At 48.6% G+C, this 18,959-nt stretch overlaps 1 long non-coding RNA gene across 1 annotated transcript in view; it reads right to left on the bottom strand.

The window, feature by feature from the left end:
* Window positions 1-6,549: 6,549 nt before the first annotated feature.
* Window positions 6,550-18,959, bottom strand: part of LOC109549676 (uncharacterized) — a 68,824-nt gene continuing 56,414 nt past the window's right edge. The window contains exons 6-7 of the long non-coding RNA XR_012330427.1: window positions 13,731-13,813; window positions 6,550-8,893 (exon numbers count right to left, since the gene is read on the bottom strand). This is a non-coding gene — a long non-coding RNA (uncharacterized lncRNA). The remainder of the gene's footprint in view (window positions 8,894-13,730; window positions 13,814-18,959) is intronic.

Raw genomic sequence — 18,959 nt, 5'->3', positions numbered from 1 at the left:
AGAATATGGAAAAGAATGCATATATATATATGTGTGTGTATAACTGAATCACTTTGCTGTACAGCAGAAATTAACACAACTATACTTCAAGAAAATAAAAAAAAAAGGATACCGCACAGCCATTTTCAGTGGTGTACACAGAGATCACCAGTCAATTGATTGAAAAAGGCAGGTCACAGAACAATAGGTACTTTAGGATCTTTTGGTTTTTTTAATAATTGAACTCAAAAAAAAGTCTAAGAGGACATGCACCCAACTATTGATGGCTACGTGTGAATAGTGAGATTATGGGTACTTTAAATTTTTCTTCCTGTTTTTTACCTCAATTAATTTTCCTGTAATGAATATGTGTTGCTTTTGCAATGAAAAGAGAAGTTATTTTTTAAACATTTTAGTAATGTAAAAAAATGTTTATAGCATGGAGAAATGTTCACAATATATTTGCTATTAAATAGCATGTTCAGCCTGATCATACTTTTTTTTTTTTTTTTTTTGGCGGTACGCGAGCCTCTCACTGTTGTGGTCTCTCCCTTTGTGGCGCACAGGCTCCGGACACGCAGACCCCTCTGATCATACTTTTTTAATTTCAGAAACTCATTTATTTTTATAAAGTTAGTTTAATGGGGCTTCCCTGGTGGCGCAGTGGTTGAGAGTCCACCTGCCGATGCAGGGGACACGGGTTCATGCCCCGGTCCGGGAAGATCCCACATGCCGCGGAGCGGCTGGGCCCGTGAGCCATGGCCGCTGAGCCTGCGCGTCCGGTGCCTGTGCTCCGCAAAGGGAGAGGCCACAACAGTGAGAGGCCCGCGTACCGCCAAAAAAAAAAAAAAAAAAGTTAGTTTAATGGTCATTGTGTGTAACTACAGACAAATCGCAGCATGTCCAGACTATACCGACATCAACAACCTCCTACACCTTTAAAAAGTTATAGACGATGTATCACCCATTGGCCTGATCACATTCAGTAAAAGAAATATTTATACACATGCACAGAAAAAAAGAATAGAAGTTGTTAAGAGTTGTTAGCTCTGGGTGGTAGAATAATATGTGATTTAAAAAAATTATTTGTGTAAGTTTTCTAAAATGAACACTTATCATTTTCTAAAATGAAAAAAATAAAGGTAAAGGAAGAAAAGGCTCAGTGGTCTTTGTATGTCATGCGCACTGTTTGGATACTGTTAGGAATGCCTGAAATATCGATGTAAAGTCTTGTAATACAGGCTTCCAAAGTATCATATAAGCTCCAAAAACTTCAGCTTGTTACTCTAATAATATGTACATTTGAACTGATTTACAGGGCTCTGGAAGTTAATGCTTTACTTTGAAGGGGGGAAAAATCATTCTGCAGCTTAACAGGAAAAGGATATCCTCTCTGCAGCTTGAAAGGAAACCAGAGCTGATGATTTATAAAAAATGTATTAGCTGCAAGATAAGAAACCCATCTGAGGTCTAAGTGCATTTGACATATCAGTTCAAAAAACAATTCCGCCAGGGCCTTTGGGATTTGGGGAGAATGGCTACCTAAGAAAAAGCAAACGGGTGGGTTCCTATAACAAATGAAACTGAGACACAGGCAGCAAGACTACGACAGTCTTCACTCACATGCTTATCCCTCTGTGCAAGGTGACAGGGACCTAACCGGAGACGTGCTTTGGAAAACAGATTGAAGGCTGTCAGGCCCACAGGTACTGCCCACTCTCTGTGAATACCAGCTGACACGTATTGGGCACAGAGTCCAGGCCAGGCACTGTTCTAATGCTTTAAAGTCCAGTTTAATTCATGTACTCCACAAAGCCATCCTGTGAAGGAACTACTGCGGTTATCCCAATTGAACAGATGAAAAACGTGAGGCTGTTTGTTCCAGTTCACTAAGGAGTCGTTTTTAGCCAAGACTTGAGTCCAGGGAGTGTGACTCCAGCTCGCATTCATCTAGACATTCAGTAAAGTGTTCAGAATAACCCCATTGAAAGTCCAGGCCTGTCTGAGTTGCCTTTACCATGCCCTTTATACTTTAGTTTGCACAAAAGCATTGAACCAGAAATGATAACACTGTCCTAAGTATTTTACAGATAAGAATTCAGTGGATCTCCGTTCTAAGCCTGGAAGTACTACTATTATCCTCCCCATTTTACAGATGCGGAGGCTGGGTTACAGAGAGCTTAACTAACTTGCCCAAAGAGCTAATAAGTGGCAGAGCCAGGATTCAAACGCAGGCATTCTGACCTAGAGCCTATGCTTCTAATCTCTGTGCTACAGGACGTACATCTGTGTACATGTCTTGGATGTTTGTTCTATGTCAGGCCTTGTTTTAAGTGTTTTCATTGAATCATCTCGTTGGAAATATCCCCAACACACTGTCAGAAAGAGCCGGGGAAGTAGCTAGTGTCTTAACCTGACAACAGGTTCTTTGTTAAAAGGTTTCCAAAAGCACATAGCAAAGTGGTCCACAGAGGGAGTTTTGTAATCAGAATGACCACAGTTTAAATATTGGCTCTACCATTTACTAAGCTCGGCGATCTTTTTATCCCTAATTTCCTCCCCTCTCCACTGTCCATCCGTCCACCAAAAGAATTAGAGGAGACAGACTGAAATGGAGGTCAGACTATCCCCAGCATAATGAAAGCCACTGAAAGCCCCTCACTTCGGTGGGGAGACATTTGCTGCAGGTGGCAGGGCTGGGGAAGCCGGAAGGGCGTGATGCCCCAAATCAATTGTTCTCGGAGTGTGATTCCCCAGACCGGCAGCATCAGCATCACCTGGGAACTTGTTAGAGCTGCAAAACCTCCAGCCCCGCCCCGGACCTGCTGACCTAGCAGCTCCTGGGTGAGGCCCGGTGCCTTTGAACACGGCCTACAGGCCAACCAGACGCACACAAAAGTTTGGAAGCCACAGTCCTAGGAGACCTGGGCAGTATGGCAAGGCCCCAACCTCAGAGCACGACATGGATGACCAGTAACTTGTGACTACGGATAACAATGTGAATTCGCTCCCTTAGTGCGTCAGAGCAGATTCAAAGCTTTCCCTGTGATAGCATCACTGCCCCTTGCATTCTCATTGGAGAGAACGGGAAGGCATTACAGAAGCAACCGGAAGTGCCAGTTCCCCAGTGACTGGTGGAGGCGGGACAAGCGTAGGGAAAAGTTCAGACCCAGCCCCCTCTTTTTTGGCTGCTGGATTGAGGCCCCTAGAGGGCAGGGACTAACCTCAGAACTCTCACCTCCTTGGGCCACATACTCAGCCGGTCACTCCCTCCCAAGACCCTCTCGGCGGCTGTGTTCCTCCCCCCGGACCTCCCCTCCGTCCCTTCCGTGGTTGCCCTAGACAGTCATGTTAGCCACTCAGCAGCCCTGACCGGCACTCCGCCCTCCAGGGTGACCCCAAGCCGCACAAACAGGATGTCCAGGAGGTGGGGAAGCACCAGCTGAGAAGAAACCAAACCCACAAATCCCAAGACACTCAGCAAACCGACAGCTATTTACCAGGCCCCTACCTCGGAGGGCCCTGCACCAGGAAAGGGGACTAAAGGTACCTAGCACCTGGTTACTGCTTTTAGGGGGTAGTTGAGGAGGCAGGACATCAACCCAGCACAACTGCAGAGGCAGGACAAGCTCCAGGGGCTCTGGATACGCAGTTCCTCTAACCACCAGTAGAAAATATTCGGGGAAAAAAAATTCCAGAAAGTTCCAAAAAGCAAAACTTGAATTTGCCCCATGCCTGGCAACTATTTACATTGTATTAGGTATTAATTGTATTAGATGAGGTATATGCAAATACTAGGACATTTTATATAGGGGACTTGAGCATCTGAGGATTTGGGTATCCGCGGGGGTCCTGGAACCAATCCCCTGGCTGACTGTATATACAGAGGCACGGGAGGAAATGAAGCTTGCAGCCAGGTGGTCAAAAACCTTGGAAACCAGAGTAAGGAATTCCAAATTGATTCCATAGGCCAGGGTTTCCCCAAAGTGTTAGTATATTTCTCAGAATATTCTCTTGGTAGAATTTTAACAGATGTTATGGGACTGAATGAGTTCTAGTACCAAATCCAATGTGGGGAGGGGATCCCACACCAACAAGCGATTCTCGGGACACCAGCTGGGTGTCCTACAATTCAGCTCCGTTCCCACAGTGCCTACCCAGACAGCATCAGATCCCACAGGCGAGGGACTCAGTCCTAGGTGACTACCACTCAGACTCCAGGCACGAGTCCAGGTTGCCATCTATGCTTCTGACCAACTGGCTATAAATCAGAGGTTGCTACAACCTTCTCAGGTTCGAGTACTTTGCTAGAGCAGCTCACAGAACTCAGAGAAACATTTTACTTACCGGATCACCAGTTTATTACGAGAGGCTGTAACTCAGGAACGGCCAGACGGAAGAGATGCACAGCACAGGGCAGTGGGAAGGGGCTGGGAGGTTCCATGTCCTCTCCAGGCACCACTGTTGCAGCAGCTCCATGTGTTCACCAACCCAGAAGCTCTCAGAACCCCATCCTTTTGATTTTTTACGGAGGCTTCCTTACGTAGGCATAAGTGATTGCATCATTGGCCATCAGCCCCTCTCCACTGGGTGAAGGGGTGGGACTCAAAGGTGCAACCCTCCAATCACAGGGTTGGCTGCGTGGCAACCAGCCCCCCCCATCCTCAGGTGCTTCCAAAAGTTACCTCATTAGCATAACAAGAGACACCTCTGAAGCTCTCACAAGCTCATAGGTCTTAGACATTCTGGATTGGACAGTTTCACAGGTATCTCACCTGCAGGACCTCTTCAATTGTGAATCTCTGGAGGCTGCGTTTTACAGACATTTCAATATAGAACCCTTTTTCAGGGGACTAATGCTCCATGTAACAATCTCAGTTTGTAGATTTCAGTTGGTGGGTTGGTGGGTCTGCTCCCGCTGTGATCTCCTCAGTAGCTTGTTGAGAATATGGCTTGGGAGATCTCACAGCTCCTCTGAAGCAGAAATACTGCCCCAGGTGAGTCCAATGTATCATCAAGCTTGGGAATGAGCGGTTTCCATTGTTGCAGCTGAATGCTATGGGCCAATGATGATGGGAAGGGACAGGTGGGAAGAAGAAGGAATAATAAGCATGGCTTAGACGTGGGGCCCGTGAGGGGATCTGGAGTGTCACCTACAAATTGGTACTTGCCATCTACCTCTACAAGGATTCAATTACGAGCCACTGCAGCTGCTGACCTTCAACACCCCCTGAAGGGAGCTCAGGGTGAAGATCAGAAATGAGGCACTCTGTGCTCTGGAGAAAACTGGCAGAACAGATCTTCAGATAGGTATTTTCAGGTGAAGATTTTCTGAGCCCAATTCTTGCATCTCCTCGTATCTAGAAAAGCACTAAAATCCTTCATGGTGACGCCTGCACCTCATGACTAGCAGTAACCTTCACGAGACTAGCAGAAACCTTCTACAAAAAAAATGTGCTTGACTGCATGTACTCTCCCTTTACCAAAATCACATATATACTGACCTTCCCCCCCAGCTCTTTGGAGCAGTTTCTCAGAGCTGTCTGAAATCCCGTCTCCCGGGCTATAGTTCTCATTTTGCCCCAAATAAAACTTAACTCACCATTCTCATGTTGTGCATTTTTTTCAGCCAACAGGAGGCAGTGAGGGGATATGGGGGCCATGAGGGGATATGGAAACCCTGAGGGGGAGGAGAGGTACGCCGTCAGGAACAGAACAGAGATTGGAAGGAAAACCTCACTTCTTAGTAGAAACAACCCACACTTGTGGAGGGGCTCGTGGTTTACAAAGTATCTTCCAAAATACCAGCTGACCTTCTTACAACCCCACGAGGTGGTTAGGAAAATGATCTCCAGTTTTCTTGGTTTAAGGAAACCAAGACTAAGTGGATAGGCGCTTGTTTTTCTTTACACTGTCCCATGTCTGACTGCTCTCTTCACTCTGAGCAATTGCTAGAGTGACACGGGACCATTAGCATGCCCGGCAGCAGCGGCAGGGATGCCTGTACCAGCAGCAGGCACCGGCCCAGACCTCGATCGGGGGCCGACCTGGCTGTGGTCACTGCCGTGCAGCCCCCGGAATGCCATTTTCCTGCCCTTTTTCCAAATCTGGTTCCCCGGCCTTCCCCCCTGCCTATTGTGTGAGCTACCCCATCTCCCTCCATACCTACCTTTTCTAAGTTAGCCAGAGTAGGTTTCCAGGGCTTCTAAAAAGCTTGACTTGAATGAGAAAGGTCAAGTGTGGGCATGAACGTCCACTTCAAAATTCAAATCTTCCGCTGTGCCTGGCTGGGGCATTGAAAAATATAATGAGTTCGAGTTTAGTCTTATGATAATGTCAGTGATGAATGTTCAAGTGGGAATTTCCAGTAGGCATTTGGAGATGCAGGACTAGTGTATGGAATAGAGGTCAAGGTAGAAATATGGGTTTAGGGAACAATTCCACTGAAATCATGGATATGAATGAAATAGCTTGTAACAGGTCAAGCTGTGACAGGAAGCAACTGAAAGCACTCTGGTGATCCAAGGCGAATAGATTCTCTTGAAAAGTCCTAAGAAGAGCTTTGGAAAGAGAAGAAGCACAGCTTGGCCGAGGAAAGTGGAAAGGCAAGACATTTGAGAAGACTCTGAGGTGGATGCCGCCTATGTTTAGAGAGGCAATTTCTTAATATCGAGGGGAAAAGTAACAGTAATACAAAAAAAAAAAAAACACCTTTCACTCAACAGTATGTTTGGTATGATCCCATTTTATTTTATTTTTTAAATGTATATATTTGCATCAGTCTGGAAGGATCTACATCAAAGCATTTGCAGTGCTTATCTCTGGATGCTACAATGACAATTTTTGTTTCCTTGTTTTCTTATTTTCCACATTAAGCATTCATTGATTTTTTTTTCCAGATACAATTCATAAAGCATAAAATTCACCATTTTAGAAGGTACAGTTCAGTGTCCTGAGAATATTCACAAAGTTGTATGACCATCATCACTCTCTAATTGCAGAAAATTTTCATCCTTCCAAAAAGAAACCCTGTGTCCATTAGCGGTCGCTCCCCATTCCTGCCCTCCCTCCCAGCCCTAGGCAACCACGAATTACTTTCTGTCTCTATAGAGCTGTTTATTCTGCATGTTCCGTATGAATGAAATCATGCTGTATGTAGCCTTTTGCGACTGGTTTCTTTCCATCAGCATCATGTTTTCAGGGTTTATCCATGTTGTAGCTTGTGTCCGTACCTCACTGTCCCTTGTTGCCCAATAAAATTCCCTGGCACGGCTGTCCCATATGTTGTTTATCCATTCATTAGTTGCTAGACACTAGAGCTGTGTCTTTCCACCTTTCCACTACGGCAAATAATCCTGCGGTGAACATTTATGCACCAGTTTTTGTATGAATGCATGTTTTCAATTCTCCTGAGTATATACCTAGGAGTGGAACTGTTGGGCCATATCTGTTTAACTTTTGAGGCACCACCAAAGAGTTTTCCAAAAGGTCTACACTCTTTAACATTCCCACCAGCAACGTAGGAATGTTCTGGTTACTCCACCTTCTCCCTATAACACCTGTTCGCTTGTTAGCATCACTTTTTAGAAAGGATGGAGAAAACGTGTGCTAAGGGGGCCCAAGACCCACCTTTCTTTTCAACAAACTTAATCCTTTTTGTGATTTTTCCACAGACGAAAGGTAAAGCAGGCAAGCATTCTTCTGTAAGGATATGATAGAGAACTTGGCATTTATTGGATTCTTATTGGCCTCTGGGAGGGTTAATGTCGAACTCTGTGCACGTATTATCCTATTGAATATTTACAGAAAACACTGAGTTTGGAACCTATTCTGGAGATGAAGAATGAGGTTTCGAGGTGAAGTGACTTGAGCGTAATGACACTGACCCAAATCCGAAATTCTTAACCATCCATTGTGACAGCTAAAAACCCGCCTCTCCTTCTGCTGAGTGTTTCTGGCTGTACACACCATGTGTCATTTCCATATTTTCCCAGGGAAAAAGAAACCTTTCTCAAGATGATTTTTCACAAGTAAGTCAGGTACAATTTATCATACTCTTAATGCAAACATATTCTGGAGATGCAAAACCTATAGCATATGTATAAATAACTTGACTCAGCAGTGTAAACATTGATTCAATGCTTTTTAAAAAAATGAACAAGCGGGTCCCACCCCCGGCGCCCAGAACGGAGCCCGCGTTTCCGCAGAGCTGGAACTCCCGCAGCTCGGGGTCTCTTCCCTCCGCCGCCACGGAAGTGCCCCGGAGGCCGAGGGGAGGGCGGCCTCACTGAGGCTGCCGGCTCTGGAGGGGCCCCGGCGCCGGAAAAAAAAAAAAGAACAACCTTGTTTCTCTGAGTGATGTGATACTTCTCTCCTGCTGGATATTTTATCGGCGCATTGGTGCCAATAGGAATGGGTTCTAAAACTGATTAGCCCAGAGAAGGACTAATCAAATAAATCTCAAGTTAGCCACGCTTTCAATTTTGTTTTGAAGTGAGATTTTTTTTTTCCAGCTGTGCCTTATTTCCCAAAGAAAGCATGGTAGATTTTGTGTTCGAAAACACGTTCGCCTCTGTGACTTCCAATGACAGCAGAACCAATTCTGTTTTGTAACTGGCCAATGTCAGCTCCTGAGATAGACCCGTGGAAGAAGAGGGATGTGAATAAGATCTGAATAAAGCATATTATTAGATCTCAAAGAGAATCAATAGAATTTAATGTCGTTTTCCTTGCCTTGCGTCAATAAAGCAATGTTGTTAGGAAGGCGTTACAATCTTGTCTTGTCTTGTGGGTTTGAAAGCTTCTTTTGTTGCGGTGGTGACGGTTTATTTGCCTGAGTCGCCTGTCCTAAGGACTGATTTGCTTGGTTTTGTAACGCATCACCCCTGCATCTGTAACTTAAGGCTCAGAACACCTAGGGAGATAAATAGATGTTATTTTCATTATCTGTGCTTTATAAATAAATTTTAACCTGGAAAGATGACATGGCCTAAGTCACACATTCAGCTGCATTTGGCAGGTTGATGCACAATTCTGGGCTGAACATGAATCTGCTTAAAATCAGGAGAAATCTGGAAACCCACAGGCTCACCCATTATCTCTCTGCTGGTGAAATTGAGACCAGTTGGTTCAAGGGCTCTAACGGGCCGAATTGGCCCCAGAATTCATACGTTGAATCCATACACCCCCAGGACCTCAGAATGTGACTGTATGTGGAGATAGGGCCTTTAAGGAGGTAATTAATTTAAAGTGACATGACTAGGGCGGGCCCTAATCCAATGTGACTGGTGTCCTTATAAGAAGGGGAAATTGGGACACAAGACACGTACAGCGGGAAGACGACGTGAAGACACAGGGGGAAGACAGCCAACCACAGGCCAAGGAGAGAAGCCTGGAACAGACCCTTCTGTCACAGCCCTCAGCAGGAGCCAACTCTGCCCACACCTTGATCTCAGATTTCTAGCCACCAGATGTGGGACAAGACATTTCTGTTGTTTAAGCAGCCTAGTCCGCAGGACTTCGTTACAGCAGCCTGAGCAAACGAATACAGGGCCCTCTGCTGCCACTCTGCTGCTGATGAGTGTCAGGGCCCGGGTCTCATGACATTCATCTCAATGCCCCAAGATCGGGCTTTGGAGGCTTACTGAGCGAAACCCAGAAACCACAGACATACCAGCTGTTTGGTGCTCACATGCGTCGTATTTATGTTAGATACCTTGGAGGTCAGTCTCCTCTCTGGTCAGAGCATCATCCCCCAGAAAATCTGAATGCAGGATTTGAGCTATCTGGTCAACCGGTCTGAGGTTGAGCTGACATCCGACCTTTCTTGCTCCAGTGCTCTTGCTGGGGAAATTTTCTCCAGGGAAATCTTCATTCCTGTCTGGATTCCCAGTTGTGCTGACTCAGACCCTCTTTTTGGACATCCTGTGATTTTTGTGAAAGACCACCCTTTGCTCTTGTCAAGCGCACGTCTCTCTCCCCTGGGGCAGAGTCCTACCTCTCCACTGGGGCCCTTCTTCAGAGGAAGGAGGAAGAGAGAGGGATGGGGCACCGTGCCTAGTTCAGGCACGTCTCACTTAATCTTCACCTCCCTGAGGGGAAGCTCCCTGAGGGGAAGCTACCATCACCTCCATTTGCTAGATGGAGAAACTGAGGCACCTACCAGTTAATCACTCACCCCCAATTCACACAGCTCACAAGTGGGGGAGGTAGATTTGCCTTCCGCTCTCTGACTCAGGCCTGTGCTTCTGCTACCTCAGAATGCCATTGAGAGAGAGGCAACCAGATGACCATCCTCCTTACAGACCCCACACATCCCAAGATAACGAAGGTGAAAAGGCCCAGTGAGGACCTTGCTGAGCTGGGGCTCGTGACATTTTGTCTCTGGAAGCTTCAGATAACACCTCTCCACGGCTGATGGCGTACTTTCTATGGAGCTCTAAGGAGCGCCACTGAAAGGGTGGTCTGCAGCAGGAGGCCCTCAAAGGTTCAGTCCCTGCTCCAGAATGAGACGGAGACAGAAAGCAAGCAGGAGCATTCAGGGGCATTCATGCCAATTCAACAGCAATGCTACGGCATGGAACCCAATCATAAAAAAAAAAAATGAGCTTGTATTTCATACAATCATCTCATTTTTCTCAGCACACATCATACTTCATTGCAAATAACGAAACTGGTCCTTGGGACTTCCCTGGCGGTCCAGTGGTTAGGACTCGGCACTTTCACTGCCATGGCCCTGGGTTCAATCCCTGGTCGGGGAAGTAGGATTCTGAAAACTGAGGGGGGCGGCCAAAAGAAAAAAAAAAAAAAACTGGTTCCTTACCATGGACACCTTGAGAAGCACTGCCCAGAGGCCAGCATAAATGAATAGGGAGACAAAGAGATGATGGGGAGGCATGGAGCCCAGGTGTTATGGGCTGAATGTCTGTGTCCCCCCCAAAATCCACATGTTGAAGCCCTGACCCCCAGTATGATGGTATAAGGGGGTGGGGCCTCTGGGCGGAAATTAGGTTTAGATGAGGTCATGAGGGTGAGGCCCCCATGACGGGATTGGTACCCTTTTAAGAGGAAGAGACACCAGAGTGTTCTCTGTCCGCCCTGTGAGGACACAGCGAGAAGGTGGCCGTCTGCAAGCCAGGAGGAGAGGCCTTACCAGGAACCAAGTCTGCTGGCACCTTGATCTCAGACTTCCAGCCTCCATAAGTGTGAGAAATAAATGTGTGTTGTTTAAGCCCCCCAGTCTGTGGTATTTTGCTATAGCAACCCGAACGGACAAAGACTCTGGCTCTGCTACTGACAACCCAAGGCCCTGTTGCTGAGGCTGAGCCTCCTGCCGTCTGGTGCTTCCTTTACTGGCAGCATTTCCTCCCTTGGGTCCTTAGCAAAATTGGCAGGGTTCCCATGACATGACATGACAAAGCCAGTTCCCCAGGACACAAACCTGTCCCTACAAGGTGCTGGGTTTGAAGGCAGGTCCTAGGACACATCACACGCCATCCCCTTCCTACTGCCTAACTTGGGGGCCACAACCTGCCCTCGTGCCATCCCTCAGGTCTCCATCTCAGGAAGGAAGGGCTGGGGGTCATAATCCCATCCCTCCCACAAAGCCAGTCCCACCTCGAGGTGGGATTCCTTTTGGAAACTCTCCTACCCCATTCTTAGCAACCTTAAATCTCCTTATAGCAATCATTTCCTCCTCTTCGGTACAAATGGTACGTTCCACTTCTCTGCATTTGTGAAATAAATTTGTATCAAGAATAAGACCATTTTTATATAACGCAACGTGCCTGAGACTGATTTTGTTGTTGTTTTAGAGAAAGGTCCAGATGCTTTAAAAGTTTATGAACAGCCACCCAGCTCTCGACAGCAAGCAGAAGCCTGCAGCTCCCATCACTCATTTCTCAATTATCCTGGGAGAAGTAGGTCAGGGATGAAAGCAGGCCCGGGAGGCTGGGGGGTGTAGCAGGACAGCAGGAGACTGGCCCTGCTGTTAACGAGGGTGACCTTGGGTAAGTCTGTGACCCGCCCTGTACCTGGCTCCCCACAAGGGTTTGGAGCTCTGTGACCCCATCCTTCTTGATAAGGACACTTTCTACAGTGGCCATCCTGTCCTTTAGATTAAACAAGAAGCCAAATGGCCTGAAATGAGCCTCCCTCCCCGCCCCCTTCCTTCCCCAGGCTGTCTTGTTAATAGGAAAGTAGCCAGAAGGGTAAGCAGCCGATAGAAGGAAGAGACCCCCCCGGACGAACAGCCAGTCCTTCGAGGGAACCTCACCCCCGAGGGCCGGGGGGACGGCGGCTTCAGCCTCCTGGGCTTCCCAGCAAAGTCTGTGTTTGTCTCTGTAGTTGCTGCTGCCCGCGAAGCTGGACCTGGCTTCTCTTTCCTGCCTAACAGACACCGTGGTTCCCATCAGCCTCAGGCCGCTCCCCCTCCTGGAGGTTCCTTCCTCCTTCCTCCCCTGCATCCTGTGCACTCTCTTCCCACGGCCCCAGTTCTCCCGCCCCCGCCCTTCGACCCCTACCTAGCGCTTACAGCGTACAAAGCACGTGCATCGAATCCTCGCGATGCTGTTGATTTATTGGCTTCTGAACAAAAATCTCCAGGTCTGGGGAGCTGAGTGTAATTTTTGCCTCCGGTCCCCTGTCTACCCTGGACCACCACAATCAGAGGGGGTTGGGGACATCAGACACTGTAGGTACAGGCCGTTCTTCCTGTGAGCCCGGGGTGGAGAGCTCCCTTTTATAAACATGGAAAGTGAGGCTCACTTGGTTGCCTGGGCACAGATTGGATGCCCTGGGGTGTCCACTGGTTTTTAAAAAAAAAAAAAGCACAGGCTGGTCACGTGCTGACTCAGGGCCAACGCAGAGCCAGTAAGGGGCAGAGGCGGGCTCAGCCCTGGGTCTGTGGGATGCCAAAGCCCCTCTCCTCCACCAGACGTCCCACTCTGGCCTCTGCCCTTACCCCTCGGGGGTGTGGCCTCTACGATGCCCGAGCAGCTCGGAAAGGTAGCAGACACAGAGCCTCCGGGATGCCCAGTGGAGAAGGAGGGTCCAGACGAGGAGAACCAGCTCTCCACCCGGAAGCCGCAGAAGGCCTGCCCTTCACCTACACAGCAGATCAGAGGCAGCTGCCGGGAGCCCAGGGTGGTCCCACCAGGAAGCGGGGGTGGGGATTGGGCTGGGTTGAGTTGGGACAGCTCAGTGACTAGGGACACTGGATACTTGATGGGGCTGAGGACACTGACAGGTCCGTCCTGCCCCAAATGCCCACTAGGGCCCCTGAAGAATCACGAGCCCCTTCAGCCAGCTTCTCCTTTTGCATCTGACCCCTCACTGCCATCTTGACACTGGCCCATAGGACACCGTCCAGCGCTTCTGGGGCCCATGGCCTGCTCTCAGGCTGCTGGAGAAGCAAGGCATTCAGAAGCCCGTGACCAGCCCTCCCTGCGCTCTGGGCTTTTAATCTCCTTAATTGAAATTGATTGGCCTCTTGGGAGGCAGCTCCGCATTGGCCCTGAGCTTCAGCAGGTGATCAACTCCTGCTTCGTTCTTTGAAAGACCAGTTCACACACCAGGGCATCTGATCTTCTCCCTGAATCCTGGGCCCCTTTCCTGACCAGGAGCAAAACCAGAAACAGGCACACTTAACAAAACAGCTCAGGAAATAAAAGCGCCCGATAAAAATAAGGGGAGAATATTCCAGTCCCATGGTGGCTTGGCATTATACAAAAGGCCAGTCAAAACCCCATTACCAAGGAAAGATGTAATCACACGGGGACGGAGCTGCCGCAGCTCACAAGATAAACAGGCTGGGCTGGAGCATCTCGAGCACCGGCTGCAGAAAAGATAAAAAGGGAAGAAAAGTGAAAGCCCATCTCAAGTTAAAAGCAAACCAAACATCGAGAGAACGGTTTGAGCGTCCGGATTCGCGTTCATCTAGACACATAACAGTCCACTCCCCACCCCCAAGTGGCTGGGGCTGCTTTACAAACCGGTTTGGTCCGTCATACCTTCTAATAGGGCCCCTTCCTTACCAGGCTGATCACATATCCTGGAAACATCCCTCTGGGGGTTCCCCTGGGATGGGCCGCTGGGTCATTCACCAACTGGGAGCTGGGTTTGAAAGGGCTGTGCTGGGGGACTCAGGCCACCTTATGGTTTCCCAGCCCTGGGCTCTGTCCCTGCACTGGCTGCACAGGGTGGCACCAGGACACAAGACTCACCTTAGAGGTAAGGAAACACAGGCCTGACGAGGTAGGTAATCATTGGGAGTGACAAACTCATCCTAAGACCATCTTGGTGCCTGGCCTTCTAAAGGTCAAGTTGAAGGGACCAGGATGTACCATCCCCAAATATGCCACTGTGGCGTAAGGATTATTTTAAACTGAAGGCAAGTGAGAATGAACAAGACACAGGATGAGTTCTTCCTCCCCTTTTCTGCCTAAAAGCAGGGCATAAAATTCCCTTGGTGAAGGCTTCCCCCTCTCCTGTACTAGAAAGAGGAGAGAGACTCTTATCACCAAGACAGAGTTGTCACTGAGATGAATCTGCAGAAACAGACCTTATTCAAATAACCCACAAGAATTCCCTGGCGGTCCAGTGGTTAGGGCTCCACGCTTCCACTGCAGGGGTCATGGGTTCGATCTGTGGTCAGGGAACTAAGATCCCACAAGCCCCTCGGGATGTCCAAAAATTTTTAAAAAACAAAACAAACAAAAACCATTATCTTCCATTAGTTTCCTCCTTATATTTCCTAGTCACTTCTCCACAATGTATCGTCTCTAGAAGCTTAAACCTCCTTTCCTTTGTTGAAGAAGATGAGATATAAATGCCCAAATTGAGTCTACCTCTTTGAGTTTCACTTTTTTTCTGTGAACTCTGTGCATGTAAAATATTAATCAAATTCATCTTCTTTTTCTCCTGTTAATCTGTCTTTCGCTGGTTAAATTCGCAGGCCCTCAGGTACTGAACTTGTTTGCTGCAGAAAACTCCATTTTTAAGTAAATTCAAGTTGAAACTGGCTCTTAATCTCCTCTTTCTCTAGCAGCAGGAACATGACAGAAGGATGAAGCAGAGGGTGAGCTCTGCAAAAACAAGGGCCACATCTGTCTCAGTCATCATGGAGCTAGTGTCTAAGGGTGCCTAACATATAGTAGGCACTCAATAAACATGTGTTGAATAAGTGAATAAATCAATGACTAGAGGGATGGGTGGGTGTACATTGGATCAAATAGGGTTGGAACAACTGCACTGTGCAGAAAGTAAAATCGTAGCTTACTGAATACAGGCTCCCATAAAATACCACCAAGACAGCCTGTTGATAAAGCAAAGCTCCCAGCAGTAAGAGAGGTCACTACCTGGCAGTCTTGACAGCGTCTCTGAGTCAGGCAGGTGAAGTCAGGATATTCAGCTGGTCTTTCAGTGTGGGAATCATAAGGACTGTGTTAAGTCTCCTGATGTAATAGTTCAGGATTGTGGAAACAGCAAGGTGTGTTAACAGTCATTCGATGTTATCTATTGAAAGGCTAAGCAGTTTTAAGTGGGTTTGGGGGAAGTTCCTAAAATAATAAAATTATTTGCAGCTTTTATCTTCCTGGGCAAGCGTTTCCACAATGCTCAAATCACATTGGTAAAGACAGCGGAATCAAGTCATGTTGGTGAAGACTGCGTGGTACAGGTCACATTAACGCAGACGTAAGTAAGCTCTGTGGACATGGATGCTTTCCTTGAGCCAGTGAGCTTGAGTAAACCACTCTCCTTCTGCACTGTGACATATACAGAGAAGTCAAAACCATGTTTGCCCACAGGAGTACAGCAAACCTAAGTGGGCTCTAGGGTAGGTGTGGTGGCTAATTTCTGGTTAAATAGAGGGGACACATGCTAAACCACCCAAGGGAGAGGTGATTCAAGTATGCCTTAGACTTCAGTATCTGACAATAGCCCTGAAAGGCAGGACCAGCAACATAACTTACAGAGCCCAGTGCAAAACGAAAATGCAGTGAGCGGGGGCCGCTCTTCGTTGTGGTGCACAGGCTTCTCATTGCAGTGGCTTCTCTTGTTGCGGAGCACGCGGGCTCTAGGCACGTGGGCTTCAGTAGTTGTGGCATGTGGGCTCAGTAGTTGTGACTCACGGGCTCTAGAGCGCAGGCTCAGTAGTTGTGGCGCACGGGCTCAGTTGCTCCGCGGCACGTGGGATCTTCCCAGACCAGAGCTCGAACCCGTGTCCCCTGCACTGGCAGGCGGATTCTTAACCACTGCGCCACCAGGGAAGTCCCAAGAAATAATCTTAATGTAAAAGGATAAATATTGTATGATTCCACTTACATGAAATACCCAGAATCGGCACATTCATAGAGACAGAAAATGCCTTAGAGGTTATCAGGGGCTGAAGGGAGAGGGAAAGGGAGGGCGATCGCTTAATGGGTTTAGATGTTCTATTTGGAGTAAGGAAAAAGGTTTGGAAATAGATAGTGGTGATGGTTGTACTAAACTGTGACTGTAATTAATATCACTCAATAGTATACTTTTACAATTTTTATTTATTTATTTATTTTATTTAGTTTTGGCTGTGCTCAGTCTTCATTGTTGCACGTGGGCTTTCTCTAGTTGTGGTGAGCCGGGGCTACTCTCTGTGGCAGTGCGTGGGCTTCTCATTGCAGGGGCTTCTCTTGTTGCGGAGCACGGGTTCTAGGCGCATAGGCTCCAGTAGTTGCAGCACGCAGGCTCAGTGGTTATGGCATGCTGGCCCTAGAATGCATGGGCTTCAGTAGTTGCGGCACGTGGGCTCAGTAGTTGTGGCTCACGGGCTCTAGGCGTGCGGGCTTCAGTAGTTGTGGCACACAGGCTCAGTAGTTGTGGTTTGTGGGCTCTAGAGTGCAGGCTCAGTAGTTGTGGTGCATGGGCTTAGCTGCTCCGCGGCATGTGGGATCTTCCCGGACCAGGGCTCGAACCCATGTCCCCTGCATTGGCAGGCGGATTCTTAACCACTGGACTGCCAGGGAAGTCCCAATAGTATACTTTAAAATGACAAATTTTATGAAGTGTGTGGGTGTGTTCTATTTCTAATTATCGTACAACACTGGGACATATATACTTTGCCACAGTAGAAAAGTGATTAAATAAGATGGTAGCAGCAGAGCATTAGCCACGTGCAGGGCCCTTCTGAGCAGGGGGCTCTGTGGGAAGCCAGCTCTGCCTGAGGACAGAGACCCCCAAATGTGGGTGTCACGCCGCATTCTGGAGACTGAGCGCTGCCTCTGGGTCACTGAAGACCTCCTCAAAGTGCCCAGCCTCCAGAATCTTCTTGTGCTCAAACAAGGATGGTAAACACCGCAAGCCCTCACCTTCCTGCTACCCGCCACGCCCTCGCTGGCCTCCTAATATCACGTCCAGATGCAGAGCTCAGGAGACTTGCCAGTGTCGGCCCTGGAGGTGACAGTGCTCACGGGATGTTTTGCCTCCTCCTTCTGACCTCCGTTATGCTACTTTGACCCTGTGGTGCCGTTCACAGGGCAGACGTGCGCAGCCAGGGATACAGAGGGGCCACGGGGATTAGCAGGGATACAGCGGGAGCTGTAATCTAGCTGGTAATTAGGTGACCAGCCCCCTCCCCCATTTCCCGGCATTCACTGAGCACACTCCCTCCATTCCTTCTGTTTTTGCCTCCATGCAAACTATATCCCTCACTTCTCTGGCTCTCACTCTGGATCCATTAGGTGGAACCTACTAGGGTTCCCCCGGGAGCGCTCTGGAGGGCTAAAGATGAGGGATGAGAGAGGGTGGTAGAGTGTGGCCGAGAAGGAGATCTGGCTTGTCATCCGATTCAGTCAGAGTCTACAGATAACATAGATTAGGCACCAATGAGAGGTGAGAAGGTAATAAAAAGGTGAACCAGGCATGGCCCTAGCCCGGGAAACCTGATGAAAGATTGCCTGCCACCTTTGCCTCGCGTACCTTAGATGATCAGCCCTGAATCTGGGGTTTACTGAGCAGAGACGATGCCCTTCTCGTGAGCCAAGCCAAGCACGGGTGCTCACGCGGTGAGCTTTCCAAGCCCTGAGGCCACCTGTGGCTGCTTCTCTCATTGGTGGCCTCAAGCCGTTCCACCTCTGGGCATTCACTCAGTAGGAGGGTGGGAGCGCTGCTTGTTGGCCCAGGACAGACCCCAAACAAGACATTACACAGTAAAATTATATGAAGTAGTTCTCTAGCTCCGACCCTGTCTACCATTGTAGGACTCCCCAGCCACCCCAAAAGCCTCTGTCATCATTTCTGGGACATCTCATGGGGGGATCTCACGGGTATCTGTGTCCTCTCACAACCACGTGGCACACACTTCTTTCTCCAAGTCTAACTGTGGTTCCCTGCTAGGCTAGGCACTGCCCCAACCTCTCAAGGCCTGAAGGTCCCAGGAAGGTTCCTCCCCCCAGTCCTGTCTCCTGCCGCTCAGGGGTCTGCATTCAGGTTGAGGCTTCTCTTCAAGGCCCTGGACATCAAGACAGCCCACCTGCTAATGCCCGTTCTCCCTAAAGAGGAGAGAAGCCTGAATCACACGCCCCATCCTCCCCATGTTGGGCCATTGTGTACGTTTCTGAACACTCCTAATGCTGTGAGGAGCATTCAGGAGGATGATGTGTGGCCCTGCTGTGCTAAAGCTTGCCCTTCAGCAAGAATATACAGTGGAAAAAACACAGTCACTTCAGCAAGTAGTGTTGGGGAAGCTGGACAGCTGCATGTAAATCAATAAAGTTGGAACAGTCCCCTCACACCATGCACAAAAATAAACTCAAAATGGCTTAAAGGGGCTTCCCTGGTGGCGCAGTGGTTGAGAGTCCGCCTGCCGATGCAGGGGACACGGGTTCGTGCCCCGGTCCGGGAAGATCCCACATGCTGCGGAGTGGCTGGGCCCGTGAGCCATGGCCGCTGAGCCTGCGCGTCCGGAGCCTGTGCTCCGCAACGGGAGAGGCCACGGCAGTGAGAGG

This window comes from Tursiops truncatus, chromosome 2, assembly GCF_011762595.2.
Source record: "Tursiops truncatus isolate mTurTru1 chromosome 2, mTurTru1.mat.Y, whole genome shotgun sequence".
NCBI lineage: Eukaryota > Metazoa > Chordata > Mammalia > Artiodactyla > Delphinidae > Tursiops > Tursiops truncatus.
Note: the sequence above shows the minus strand (reverse complement) of the source record. Positions and strands in the feature narration are given on the sequence as shown.